At 46.1% G+C, this 9,721-nt stretch overlaps 1 long non-coding RNA gene across 1 annotated transcript; it reads right to left on the bottom strand.

The window, feature by feature from the left end:
• Positions 1-2,524: 2,524 nt before the first annotated feature.
• Positions 2,525-6,149, bottom strand: LOC125533735. Its single transcript, XR_007294345.1, has 2 exons — positions 5,779-6,149; positions 2,525-2,719 (listed from the first exon to the last, which is right to left on the bottom strand). It is a non-coding gene; the product is annotated as an uncharacterized LOC125533735 (long non-coding RNA).
• Positions 6,150-9,721: the final 3,572 nt, after the last annotated feature.

The raw sequence follows: 9,721 nt of genomic DNA on the forward strand, positions 1-9,721 counted from the left end.
GAGAACCTAAGAAATTTGTTTATTCATCTATTGAAAAAAGAATCAGTATTTTATCACACTTTTGTTAAAAAGAAGATCTGTTTTCCTGAGTGCAAAAGTTTCTATTTTTCAGCAAGATCAAATCAACTATCACCGTAAGCCACCCCAAAGGTCTTACTTTGCACAAACACTAATTAAAACACAAAAACCACATCTAAACAAAGGCTATATGAATTATTTATTGCAAAATAGAACCTAAAAAGCAAAAACAAAAATAAAATTGGGTCGCCTCCCAACAAGCGATGTTGTTTAACGCACTTAGCTAGGCATAAAACACGGATAGATCTAGGTATTGTCATCTTTGGTATGTAATCCATAAGTAGCTCTCATAATATATTCATATGGAAATTTAATTTTCTTACTTGGAAAGTGATCCATGCCCTTCCTTAATGGAAATTGAAATCTAATGTTTCCTTCCTTCATATCAATAATTGCACAGATCGTTCTAAGTATAGGTCTACCAAGAATAATAGGACATGTAGGATTGCAATCTATATCAAGAACAATGAAATCTACGAGCACATAATTCCTATTTGCAACAATAAAAACATCATTAATCCTTCACATAGGCTTCTTAATAGTGGAATCTGCAAGATGCGAATTTAAAGAACAATCATCAAATTCACGGAAACCTAACACATCACATAAAGTTTTCGGAATCATGGAAACGCTAGCACCCAAATCACACAAAGCATGGCACTCATAATCTTTGATCTTAATCTTAATAGTAGGTTCCCACTCGTCATAAAGTTTTCTAGGGATAGAAACTTCCAATTCAAGCTTTTATTCAAAAAATTGCATCATAGCATCAACGATATGTTTAGTAAAAGATTTGTGTCAGTGCACAAAAGGAGGGGTCCTATTTTGTACCCCTTTACTTGTGCGCGGGCAGTTGGAGTCGCGCCTCCGGCCACACCTAGCGGGGCAGAGGAAGGAAGCAAAGCCACAAGAACACCAGAGCAATGCCAAGCCAGGAACAAGAGGAGCAGAAGGGCAAGGTGAGCTCCCCCGGCAAGGCCCTTGCCAGGTCGGCCTCCACAACCCCGGCAAGAACCTTGCCGGGGCAAGTTGCCCAGCACCAGCAGAGCAGCCACCCTTGAGCCCAAGAGTTCCAACACCATCAACCACTTTGGAACCGAGGCTTGGGAGGCACCGCCATGGTGGCATGCAGATCTTTGTGGAGACCAGAAACACACAAGACTAGATGATAACCAGAAGACGAAGATCCTCGGCAAGATCCTTGCCAAGGATACCCACGAGATCCCCAGCAAGACCCTTGCCGGGGACGACCACGATGCCACGGCAAGACCCTTGTCGGGGCCCCGGCAAGACTCTTGCCGAAGACATCTGCGGGGCCGCAGCCAGGCCCACATCTACCAAGACTCCACCGCCGTTCCCATGCAGCTGCCAGCCCACCAGCTAGGCAAGCACCTGCGTGGCGATGTGCGGCTTCTAGGCCGACTCGGCAAGCACCTGCATGGTGGCATGAAGATCTTCATGAAGACTCTGCCACCACACCAACTCAGCAGCCAACCAGCATGGCGCTACACGCCTCGTCAGTTCGGACGTGCGTCGAAGCCAGGCGAGGCGGCGATAGCTGGGACGAGCTTCCTTGCCATCCCCGATAAAGCAAGAAGGGCACGTCGGCAGTGGATTAAATGCGTTTGTCCTATGGTGCCAGGAGATAGACTCGACTACTGTATAGCTTCCCACCTCCTGTGTGCCACTGTGGCAGCCCCTTTGACTATAAAAGGAGGCCCACGGCGTACTGAGAGAGGATTCATATTTTTTGGACCCTGCACGCTTTGTAGCTAGTCCAGGAACACCAGATAAACATAAACCAGCAGGAGTAGGGTATTACACATCACTTGCGGCCCGAACCTGGATAACCCCCCCCCCCCCCCCCCCCCCCCCCCCCCGCGTTGATCTCTCAATCCCGCTCTTTCCACAGCCCCGCGCCCGCCAACCGTAGCAAAAGGGATTCCTCGTGATCCCATAGGTATCATTTCCCCCAACAATTTGTTTTGATTATAAGCATAAGGAGAATTCAACATGGATTTCAAAAAGGAAATACAATCTATTATAGAACAAATATCATAATAAATTCCTTGAAATTCAAAAGACTGGGTTCATTGCTACTTAAAGTTTTGACCTCTCCAATCCCACTTTTATCAATTTTTGCATCAAGATCTAAAAACTCTGAATCATTGGGAAACCTTTTAAATAAAGTTGACTCATCTCCAGTCCCATCTTTATCAAGATTAATACTGGAAAACAAAGATTCAATAGGTGGGACGCCCTCGATTCAATAGTACACTAATCATGCACGCAATGTGTACGATCAAGATCAAGGACTCACGGGAAGATATCACAACACAACTCTTGACACAAATTAAAATAATACAAGCTTTATATTACAAGCCAGGGGCCTCGAGGGCTCGAATACATGAGCTCGAATACAAACAAGTTAGCGGAAGCAACAATATCTGAGTACAAATATAAATTAAACAAGTCTGCCTTAAGAGGGCTAGCACAAAAGCAACAATGATCGAAAAGGCAAGGCCTCCTGCCTGGGATCCTTCTAACTACTCCAGGTCATTAGCGGCCATCACGTAGTAGTAGGCACCCTCGGGGTAGTAGTAGTCATCAGTGGTGCCGTCTAGCTCCTAAGCTCCACCATCTTGTTGCAACATCCGGAAAGAAAGGAAAAGGGAAAAAAGAGGAAGCAAAGCAACCGTGAGTACTCATCCAAAGTACTCGCAAGCAAGGATCTACACTACATATGCATCGGTATCAATGAAGGGGTGGTATCTATGGACTAACTGCAGAATGTCAGAATAAGAGGGCGAGAAGCTAGTCCTATCAAAGGCTAGCATCTTCTAGGAACCACCATCTTGCAGCAACAGAAGGGAGTAGAGTAGCATAAAGTAAGTAGTAGTACTGTTAACAACCTCGGCCAGAGATCCTTCCTCGACTCCCTACGAGAAAGCAATCCCAGAGCCATACTATCCATTTCTCATATCCATGTCTTATCTCAAGTATCCAGTTTTAGTTGTATTGATCGGGATACAACTCCAAGTGTCCGTTACCATAGGACAGGCTATCGATAGATGTTTTCTTCCCTACAGGGGTGCACCAACTTACCCACCACGCTCGAGTAACTCCGCCCGGACACAATTTCCTGGGTCATGCCTGGCCTCGGCCAAACAATACGCCGCAACCTCACCTAGACATAATAGAGAGGTCAAGCACGCCGGACTAAACCTATGCCCCAGGGGTCATGGGCCATCGCCCCGGGAACTCATGCATGTTGCGAACGTGGCCGGTGAGCAAACCTAGATACCTCCTTCAAAAAGGCAGGTGCTTACCAGTCCAACCCGGCGCGCGCCGCTCAGTCGCTGATGTCTATTAAGCTTCGGCTGATGCATACGACGCAGAACACCCATACAATGCGCACGTGATGGTTAGTGCTATCAGGCCAGAGGCCCCTCGGATCAAATATCCAAACAGATAGTGTGTTGGTAGTGCGGTCACGAGCCGAGACTCACGAAAGATGTGACCCCATCGCCCCGTCTCGAGTACTTGCAGCAAGGGCTAAGAATGCCCGGCCACGCCTCATAAGTATCTCGCGGGCACCTTCCAGGTCGACCCGACTCCACATCACTCGCTATTATGCTCGCGCGGGTAGCCCTCAGGGCCGACCCGTCTTTAGTAACATGGTTCAGTGTAAAGTCATAGTAACCATAGTAACTGTGTGTCTAACACCAAGGCGAAAACCCTAGAAATCACCCCCGGTGAATTCCACTCAATGTAATCATCAAGGTGAACGTAAGAGGATCCACCCTCGAGGTTCACACTAGAGAGGTTGCACAACAGAGTCGTATCGGAAGTGGTTAAGGAGGAATCACCCTTGATGACCACGACCGAATAGCTACACTACAGAGATCTCATCAGGAGTGATGTATGAGGTTCCACCCTCGGCACTCGATGGTAACTCTGCAGAGTCGAGCAACAAAAGGGGAAAGTGATTTGATGTGAGATGTCGGGCTCTGGTCTTCGATGATGAAACAGGGGCAACAAGGACAAGGTGGGGGTCACTGATGGATCACTAACCAACCTATACTAAGCAGTTTAGGATAAGCAGGTAATGTACAATGAGCAGGTTACAAAAGCAGGCTATGCATCAGAATAGGAGCAGACAATAACAGTAGCAAAATCTAATGCAAGCATGTGAGAATGGAATGGGCGATATCGGGATGATCAAAGGGGGGCTTGCCTGGAAGCTCTGCTGAAAAGGAAGAAGTGTCGTCGTCGACGTAGTCGATCCCAGGGGTAGCATCGGTCTCGGGGTCTAGCGAAGAGAAGAGGGGGAAGAAACAGTAAATACAGAGCAAACAATGCATCCAAGGCATAACATGGCAATATGTTGTGCCGGGGTGTGACCTAACGTATGGCTACACGATAAAGATGAAGGGGGAAAACAACCGGGAATGTTTTCCCGGTTCCGAACCTGTGTCACACAGATGACCGGAGGGGAATGTTCCACGTTCGGCATGCTAGGGGCATGTGACAGGTGAACGGACCGCATATTCGGATTCATTGGATTTTTCTGACCAACTTTCATGTATAAAGTTTTTCGATCCGAGCTATGGTTTAATTTCTATGAATTTTCAAAGTTTTAACAATATTATGAAATTATTGGATTTAATATTAATTTTAAAAAAAAGACTAAATTGCTACGTGCACACACAAAGTGTACACAACATAACAGTACAGAGGCTGGCAGTGGGCCATGTTGACTGCTGAGTCAGCAGTCAACAGTCAACTGTTGACCGGTCAAAAAGTTTGACTGTGGTCCACTTGTCATTGACCCAACTTAATTAATCAGATCTAATTAGTTAACCTAGTTAAATAGGGTAGTTAAACAGGGTTAATTAAGCTAAGTAATTAATTACTAACTAGTTAATTAGTTAATTAATTATTATTTTTATTTTTTTAAAACATCTCTTTTTTTAAGAAAAGGGGCTTGTGGGGCCCTTTGGCAGTGGCCCAGCCATGCCTTAGCGGGCGCTGGGCGAAGTTGGGCAGCCGGGTGCTGGCGCCCGCACCCGAGGGGCAAGAGGGCACCGGCGGAGCACATGCCCGGCTCGGGCAACGGCCGGTGGCGGCGGCAGGGGCGAGCTCGAGCGGCGTGGCGCTTGCCGCGAGGCAGGGCGCGCCAGCGGGAGCGGCGGGGCTTGGCGCGATCCGGGGAGAGGCAGGGGCGCGGCGGCCAGCGCACGGGGAGGCAGTGGGTTGCGAGGGGAGCACGCGGGCATGCTCGCGGCAAGCGGCCGAAGCAGGTGGGCGGAGAGGCGCGGGCAGCGGGGACGCGGTCTGGTGCGGTGGTGGCGGGACAGGGGCGGAGCGGCGCGGCCGCAGTGGCGCAGGCAGGCGAGCGGGGCGGGTAGCGGCGCGAGGGCCGGCGGGTGCGAGGCGAGGCAAGCTGTGCAGCGGAGCAGAGCAGCAACAGGCGGCAGAGGAGGACGGCGGCGACGCAAGCGGCTGCGGGAGGAGACATGGGCGCGGGCGGCAACAGCGGGCGCCGGGCACCGGGGTGGCTGAAGGCGATGGCGGGCGCAGCGGCGGTGGGACTACGCGGGCACGCGCGAGCTCCACGGAGCACGGCTCGGTGGTGGTGGCGACGGGCGATGATGGAACCAACGAGGAAACAGGGGGGAGGGGGACGAGGTGGCTCACCGGGAGGGGGGTCGGAGGTGAGCTCGGAATGGCCGGAAGGGGTCGAGTGGAGCCAAGCGAACGGCGATGCGCAGAGGCTAGAGTTGAAGAAGACGGGCGAAGGGGATGGCTCAGCGATGATCTGCGGTGGTTCCTGCTACGGCGAGGCCGAGGACGACAGCTTGCGTCCCTTGGGCATCCTCGCGGGGCTCGGGGACGACACCGGCTGCGTGAACATTGACGGCGTGGTTACGGTGGTTTCGGGTGCGGGGTCCAGATCGAGGAGGGGAGCGAGGAGAAGGGAGCTAATGGATCTAGGGTTCAGGGAGGAAGCGAGAAGGATCAGGGGGTTCCTCTTATCCATCTGGGTGGAACTACAGTGGAGAGGGGGGGTCGGGTGCTGGCCATGGCTTTCAGCCTCTCTCTGTAGCTGGCGGGAGGTAAGGGAAAGGCTAGCCCCGGTGTGTTGGGCCGCACTGTGGCCAGCAGGTCGCAAGTGCACAGTAGGTTAGGTCTTTTTATTTTTATGTTTTTTTTCTGTTTTGTATTTTCTCTGGCTATCAAAAGATTTTAGTTTCAACTCAAACTTTGTCCATAATTACTTTGTAACATACCAGAGCTGCACAAAAAGTTCCAGGCCATTTGAAAATGTTTAAATGTTTATTTATTTTGAGAAGGCCAAAATATTTCCTAAAGGACCACTTTATAATTCCTTAGGGATTAATTGGTGGTTCAAAAATTGTTAGGTTCAACCTGACCGTGATCAGGGGGATTTATAGAATAAGGTGAACATTTTAGTTTTACTGAATGAAGAAAATAATTGATTTGACCTTATTTTAAAAAGGAAAAGGCTTTGATTTTTAGCAAGTGGAAATTTGGCTTAGTTAAGTTTCATATCATGGAATCACTAGGGGGAGATTACTGTAGCTTGACACTGGGGGTGTTACAATAGGAGTCACATCAATCACTTTAAGACCTTCATCTTTATTTTCACGGAAACTAGAAGAACATGTTTTTACAAACCAATCTCATTTAGCATGCATATTAGCGGTCCTTTATTTGCACTCATCAATGGAAATTCTCATAGCTTTAAGAGATTCATTAATATCATGCTTGGGTGGAATAGATCTAAGTTTTAAAGAATCTACATCAAGAGAAATTATGTCCACGTTCGTAGTTAAATCATCAATCTTAAGCAATTTTTGTTCAATCAAAGCATTGAAATTATTTTGCGAACTCATAAATTATTTAACACTATTCTCAAAATTAGAGGGCATATTATTATAATTTCCATAAGAATTGTTGTAGGAATTAACATAATTACTAGGAAACAGCCTAGGATTAAAATAGCCTCTATACACGTTATTACCAAAATTGTTCCTACCAACAAAATTCACATCCATAGATTCATTATTATTTTTAATCAAATTAGACAAATGCATATCATTAGGATCAATAGAAGCACTCTTGCTAGCAAATAATTTCATAAGTCCATCCATATTTCCACTCAAAACATTAATCCCTTCAATCGCATGCACTTTTTTACTAGTGGAAGATCTTTCGGTATGCCATTGAGAATAATTAGTCATAATATCATCGGGGAGTTTAGTAGCTTATCCTAAAATAATTTCCATAAAAGTACCTCCCGCGGCTGAATTTAAAAGATTTCTAGAAGCAAAATTCAATCCGGCATAAATTTTTTGTATAATCATCCTGAAATTCAAACCATGAGTAGGGCAATTTCGTATCATCAATTTCATCCTCTCCCAAGATTGTGCAACATGTTCATGATAAAGTTGGTTAAAATTCATAATATTGTTCCTAAGGGAGATGATTTTAGTGGGAGGAAAATACTTGGAAATAAAAGCATCTTTACACTTATTCCATGAATCAATACTATCTTTAGGCAAAGATGAAAACCAAGTTTTAGCACGATCTCGAAGTGAGAACGGAAATAGCTTCAATTTAACGATATCATTATCCACATCTTTTTTCTTTTGCATATCACACAACTCAACGAAATTATTAAGATGGGATGCATCATCTTCACTAGGAATGCCAGAAAATTGATCTTTCATTACAAGATTCAGCAAACCAGCATTAATTTCATAAGATTCCACACTAGTGGTGGTAGCAATCGGAGTGCTAATAAAATCATTGTTATTGGTGTTGGAAAAGTCACACAATGTGGTATTCTCTTGAGCCTTCATGATAAAGCAAGCGATCCAACACACGAGCACACAAAAAGCAAACGAAGAAGACGAACAGAAGAGGGGCGAAGAAAAGGCAAAGCTTTTGGAAAATCGTTTTAGAAGTGGGGGAGAGGAAAATGAAAGGCGAATGGCGAATAATGTAACGTAAGAGATGAGAGTTCATGATGGGTACTTGGTATGTCTTGACTTGGCGTAGATCTCCCCGGCAACGGCGCCAGAAATTCTTCCTGCTACTTCTTGAGCTTGCATTGGTTTTTCCCTTGAAGAGGAAAGGGTGATGCAGCAAAGTAGAGATAAGTATTTCCCTCAGTTTGAGAACCAAGGTATCAATCCAGTAGGAGACAACGCACAAATCACCTAATACCTGCACAAACAATCAAATAACTTGTACGTAACGTGATAAAGGGGTTGTCAATCCCTTCATGCTTACTTGCAAAAGTGCGATCTGATAGAGATACATAAACGGTAAAGTAAATATTTTTGGTATTTTTGGTTTATAGATCGGAAAGTAAAAGATTGAAATATAGTAGATCAAAAACTTATGTGATGGAAAATATACACGGGGGGCCATAGGTTTCACTAGAGGCTTCTCTCAAGATAGCAAATAATACGGTGGGTAAACAAATTACTGTCGAGCAATTGATAGAAAAGCGCAAAGTTGTGACGATATACAAGGCAATGATCATGAATATAGGAATCACATCTGTGTCAAGTAGACCAAAATGATTTTGCATCTACTACTATTACTCCACATATCGACCGCTATCCAGCATGCGTCTAGAGTATCAAGTTCATAAAGAACGGAGTAACGCATTAAGTAAGATGACATGATGTAGAGGAATTAACTCAAGCAACATGACAAAAACCCCATCTTTTTATCCATGATGGAAACAACAATACGTGCCTTGCTACCCCTACTGTCACTGGGAAAGGACACCGCAAGATTGAACCCAAATCAATCTAGTTGGCCAAACCAAACCGATAGTTCGAAGAGCATTTCAACGATATCAAATCATGCATATAAGAATTCAGAGAAGATACAAATAATATTCTTAGATAAGCTGATCATAAATCCACAATTCATCGGATCTCAGCAAACACACCGCAAAAAAGTATTACATCGAATAGATATCTAAGAACATCAAGGAGAAAATGGTATTGAGAATCAAAGAGAGATAAGAAGCCATCTAGCTACTAGATATGGACCCGTAGGTCTGCGGTAAACTACTCACGCTTAATCGGAAGGGCAATAGGGTTGATGTAGAAGCCCTCCGTGATCGAATCCCCCTCTGGCAGGGTGCCGGAAAAGGTCCCTAGATGGGATCTCACGGGTACAGAAGGTTGCGTCAGTGGAAAAGTGTTTTCGTGGCTCCCTCTGTTGGTTTGGGAATATCTGGGAATATATAGGTGAAAGGATTAGACCAGGAGAGTCATGGAGGGCCCACAATGGTGGGGGGCGCGCCCTGGGGGGCGCGCCCCGCCCCCCCCCCCCCCCCCCCGGGAGCGCCCTCCGTCCTTGTGGCCGCCTCGTGGCTCCTCCGACTTCGTCTCCAAATCTCCTGGCTGTCTTCTGCTCCAAGAAAAATCATCGTGAAGGGTTCATTCTGCTTGGACTCCGTTTGGTATTCCTTTTCTGTGAAACTCAAAAACAAGGAAAAAATAGAAACTGGCACTGGGCTCTAGGTTAATAGGTTAGTCCCAAAAATAATATAAAATAGCATATTAATGCATATAAAACATCCAAAATAGAT

The sequence above is a fragment of the Triticum urartu genome, chromosome 2, assembly GCF_003073215.2.
Source record: "Triticum urartu cultivar G1812 chromosome 2, Tu2.1, whole genome shotgun sequence".
In the NCBI taxonomy this organism is placed as follows: Eukaryota; Viridiplantae; Streptophyta; class Magnoliopsida; order Poales; family Poaceae; genus Triticum; species Triticum urartu.